Raw genomic sequence first — 5,521 nt, 5'->3', positions numbered from 1 at the left:
AGATGCTTTATGGAGGGGAGGGGGGAGGGAACGAGCTGCCCATGGGGCCGGGAGGACACTACCCCGCGGCGATGTACGGAGGGATGGGGATGGGTCATCCGGGTATGGGCGGGCGGGGAGGACGAGGAGGGCGGACTCCCAAGGGTGACCGGGGTCGTGGAGGCTTCCTTGGGGGCGGAAAGGGCCTCGCGGGTGGCCCGGGAAGAGGCACTGCCAAGGCACGAGGGAGCGGGCACATGGGCGTTCCCCACGGGTATATCCCCTACCAGCAACAGTCTTCGCCGCAAGTGGCCCCCGGGCCTGGGGCCAACGGACCGGCGGCCTCGCAGGCTCCGCCCTCCCTGGCCGCCCACGAACATGATGTCGTGCCACCCATATCCCCTTCTGGGAAAGGCTTTGAGCCGACGGGCCGTCCTGCGCCCGCGCAGGGAGCATCTTCAGCCCAGCCTCCTACCTCCTCCACCTATCGCACTTCTTCAGTCACGGACTCGGCCGAGGCTGTGAAGTCGTCGGGAACGCCTGCCTCGGATTCAGGGAGTAAGTGATGGATACATTTGGTGGGGATGGCTGGAACCCCGGGACGAGAGGGGCGCGCAACACAAGTTGGGGTTGCGGTTGCATAGTCTTATAGATGCTATGGTGTAATATGTATCGAAATGTGGAGGGATGGAAAAACTGGAGGCGCAGGAGAGGAGGTCCGACGAGTCGTTGGAGGTCGTAGGCACCGTAGTAACTGATGAAAAACATAAGTGCACCAGAAACAAAAAGAGATGTGCGCCTAGCTTTCTTTAAAAATTGGTTCACAGGTTCCTGATTTATCCCGGCGTGAATAGCTCCCCCGGGGCCGTTGTTGTTGTCTTGTCTATCTTATGTTCCGAGCTCCTCCCCTCCAAGCCGATTCGATCCTTTGATCTCGTTCAAGAAAAACATTAAAAACCTCGTATGGGGGACAAGGAGTCTCTAGGAGCGCAGGACATGCACGCGTACTCTCCTGCAATATGCGGAGAGCGTGGTGATCTGCACGAGACCGTCGTGCGGTGCCAGTATTTAGGACTTGTGCTGTGGGTTCTATTTGCCAGCTTCGAATCCCGCCCTTCCCGCCCTCCTTGGAATGATTTTAAAACCTGCTCCTTTCCAACGTTTCTCGACGAATATGGTGCCTCATTTCAATCTACAGGGGGCCCTGGCACGCACACACGCGTCCATGGCATCGGATAGCGAGGACAAGGAGAACATGGTACGATCGGTGCTGCAGAAAGACATGGAAATCGAGGAAGAGGAAGAGGAGGAGGAGGAGGAGGAGGAGGAGGGGGAGGAGGTAGGAAACACTGAAAAGCGCGGCCGAAAGCGGGCTGGCAAGACACAGGCTGCTCATGGGAAAGCAGCACGTCCTACTGAGCGTCATTCATCGGGAGATGGCGATTTGAGGCTGCAGAGGGAAGACGAGGCGTTGGGTGACAAAACAGGAGGCACGGGAGGCATGGACGAGGAGAAACGAGCGGCGAAGGAGGAGCAAGACGGTGTGGGCTTGGGGATGGAGTCGGATTCGGAGGAGGACGAAGACCCGGAGACCACGCGTCAACTTGGGTCCATGGAAGCCGGCAAACGGTACGCGGTCCTGAATCCCATGGGCAGGCCGGCGGAGACGGGCGTGATCGTGAAAATCTACTGCGAAAATTTCATGTGCCATCGGAAGCTGTCCATCAACCTGTGTCCAAACGTCAACTTCATCCACGGTCAAAACGGAAGTGGGAAATCCGCTATACTTGCCGCGTTGCAGATCTGTTTGGGCGCACGTGCCAATGTAACGCATCGGGGGGCGCGACTCAGCGACATGATTCGGCAGGGGCATGACGGCCACGCCATTGTCCGTGTCAGCCTGCTCAATAAAGGCCCGGATGCCTACGAATACGACAAATACGGGGACTACATCACCGTGGAGCGGCGCATCGAACGGCATGCGAGTGGTTGTGGGTACCGGCTCTTGCGGGGAGAGCCCTTCAAGGGGGGCTCCGGCCACCTGCAGCTGGTATCCAAGAAGAAGGAAGACTTGGACCGGCTTTTGGACTTGTTCAACATCCAGATCGAAAACCCGTGCGCCTTGCTCGACCAGGAGAACGCCAAGAAATTTATACAGGGGGACGGCTCCGAGAAGTACCGTTTTTTCGAACGGGCCACGGTGCGTTTCCCCTCCCCTTCCTCTTCTTTGCCTCCCTCTTTGTACCTTTCCTTCCGGACAAGGGTCGGGATTTTATATTTTTGGTCCCCGCTTTCCTCTCTCCTTCCTCCGCACCACGCGGCCATGTCTCTGGAACCGTCGTGGGGGGGCGGGCCGGGGCTAGGGTGCCCTCATCCTCATTCGGCAGCCATTCGACACACGACTTTCACCCCACGTACCCTCGGATGTACCTTACCATTCTTTGCCCACGTTTTTCACCAGGACATCGAGCGCCTGCAGGCCCAGCTTTCCAAACCCAAGGAAGTGCTTCGCAACACCGAAGAAATCCTACGGCAGCACGAGGAGAATCTACCGCGCCTCAAGTCGCAATACAAAGAGCTGCAAAAGGTGCGTCTCTCCCAACTTGTTCTTCCTCCTTTCCCTGGCACCTGTCTTAGTCCAAATTCGGAGAGAGCCTGTTCCGGCCATCCCACGCCCCTCCCTTGGCCCCTCATCCCCTATCCTGACACCCAGCTCGTCGACAGCATGGAGGGTCTAGAGCAGAAGGAAGAGGAGATAAAGCACTTGAAGGTGCAGCTTGTGTGGTCCGAGGCCCAGGACAAGGAGAAGGAACGGCAGGAGGCAGGCAAGGCCGTGGCGCGGAATGAGCGGCAAGTGATCAAGATCAAGGAGGCCCTTGTCAAGGCCGAAGAGATGCGGGAGGGGCAAGGACAGCGGGCAGTCGAACTGGAAAAGAAAGTCACGGAGCTGAAGGAACGGACGCAAGACGCGAAACGGACGATGCAGGACCTGAAAACGCAGCTGAGCCGACGCAGACTCCCCATCGCGACGTTGGAGAAACGGGTGGCCGTGAAGACGGAGGAAATCAAGAAATACTTGGCCAAGAAAAAGGTGAAAAAGAAGGAAATGGAGGAGGAGCAGGAACGTTTGACCGCGCAGAGCGAAGCGGACCTGGGCCCCTTGGTGCAAGAGCGAAAGGAGCTAGAAGATGCCCTGGCGGGGACGGAAACAAGGCGGGCGGCGCTGGAAGTCGAGCAGGAGCAAACGCTCGCGGAGATGGAGGAGGTTAAAAAAGCGGGAGACGTGGCGCGCTTCGACGTGATGAATGCACAGGGGGCAGTGAAGCGGGTGGAGAAAGAATTGCATTGCCTGGGGAGGGACGGAGCGGGAGGGAACAACCCAGTGGCGGTGTACGGGGAGGCTGTGATGGGAGTAGTGAGGGAAATCCAACGGCAGAAGAAACGTTTCCGAGAAGTGCCCGTCGGTCCCATCGGCCTTCATGTCAAGGTGAAGGACGGCGCCCAGGAATGGGCTGGCCCCGTGGAGAATGCCATCGCCGGCATGTTGAGCGGCTTCATCGTCACCTCTCACGAGGATCGCCGGGTCCTCCAAGACGTCATGCGGAACGTGCGACAAGCGGACAATTTGTCCGTCTACACAGTCACCCCTGGCCTCCCACGCCACGTGCTCCAAACGTCCCGGGGCTCCAACGTCCTGAACGGCGTGCCCTTCCACATGGTGGCTGACTGCGTGGCTGTCGATAATGATTACGTGTGGAACTGCTTGGTGGATTGGGCTAAAATGGACGGGTCAGCGGTCACGCAGACCACGGCGGGGGCCAAGCAAATGGCCGCCTCGCAAGGTCGCTTCCCAGCGCCCATCAAAGTCGTGTACGACATGACCGATTACTTGACAGAGTTTAAGAACAAGTCATGCATTCAGCGGTTCGTGAGCAACAAGGGCCGGCGGCGGTTGGGGATGGATAGCTCCGCGGCGCGGCTGAATTTACAAAGGGATCTAGCATCGGCCAAGGCGGAAGCAGCGAGGGTTGTCGGTGCCGCACAGCAGCTGGATGAGCAAGGACGAAGATTGCAAACACGATTGCAACAGATAAGAGCGGAGATCCGCAAAATGGAAGGGGAAGTCAACGCCTTGGAAGACCGCATTCGAACGGTGAAATACCACATTAATGATGCGAGTCAAGCAAAAGAGGCAGCCATGGATTTGGAAGCGGTACAACGGGAGATTGACGCCTATGACGAGCAAGTGAGGGACCTACAAACCCAACAATCACAGGACAAGGCGGAGAAACAGCGGTTGGAGGAGGATGTGAAACCTTTGGTGGACCGGGAGGCGGACGAGGCCAAGCGGAGCAAAGCCTTGGAGGTGGAAGTGGCGGCGGAGCAAGCGTTGATCAGCGAATGCCTTGGTCAACTGGAGGAAGCGGATGTTCGAGTCAAGAAGTGTCAGGCAGGCCTGCTGAAAGCTCAAGCAGAGGGAAAGGATCTCCAGGAGGGACTCGTAACGGCGACAACACTAGCAGAGGAAGCGATAAAGGGCGTGCGACTCTACACGCGGAATGCTTTGGGGGAGGATTGGAATGGGGAGGATGTGATCCCGTCCGGGACCTGGGAACAGCTGACCAAGAAGTTAAAGGAGAAGGAGCGCCGACTGGTGGCAGCACGCGCGCAGCATCAAACTCGGGACTCGGTGGCCACGGTGCGCCTGAAAATGGTCAATGCCTACGATGCGTATGTGGAGAAAAAGCGGCAGATCGAAGCGCAGAGGAAGAATTTGGATCGTTTGGAGCAAGGGCTGGATAAACGGAAGAGGAATCTACGGAGTTTCCGCAAGTACATCGTCCGTCGGGCCACCATAGCCTTTGATACCGTGCTGCAGCATAAAGGTAGCGCAGGAAAGCTCGATTTCAAAAATCGGGTGCTGGAAATGGAGATGAGAACGAATGCGATGGACGAGTCATCGGTGAGCAAGAACGTCAAAGAATTGTCTGGGGGGGAGCGCTCCTTCACGACGCTCGCCTTCTTGATAGCCTTGGGCGACGCAATCGAATCACCCTTTCGGATCATGGATGAATTTGACATCTTTATGGATGCCGTCGCCAGAAAAACGGCGCTGGATTTGCTGGTGAAGACCGCCACGCGTGAGGACATGCAGCATCGTCAATTCATCTTCATCACACCCCAGGACCTTGGGCACGTGCGGGATAAGGTATCGAATACCTTCAAGATCCACAAACTATTGCCTCCAGAGCGGAGCATGGGGGTCATCCAGCAAACAACCTTGACATAGCAAATAGGGACGTGCCCCACAGGAGCGTCACAGGAGATTTTAGGTGCATGAGTATGAATAAAAAGGCGAAGATCGTGAAGACGTTAGGGTGGAGGACAGCATGGGCGAGATGACAAAGTATGGGAGAATGCCTACATGATCGCGACCGGGTCATAAACGTGCAGATAGTATGTATTAGCGAAAGAGCACTTATGAAAACATCGGGCATCAAACAAACGTTGATGCCACGTATCCACGGATACCTCCAGAAGG

Source organism: Nannochloropsis gaditana (assembly GCF_000240725.1).
Source record: "Nannochloropsis gaditana CCMP526 unplaced genomic scaffold scaffold514, whole genome shotgun sequence".
NCBI lineage: Eukaryota > Eustigmatophyceae > Eustigmatales > Monodopsidaceae > Microchloropsis > Microchloropsis gaditana.
Note: the sequence above shows the minus strand (reverse complement) of the source record.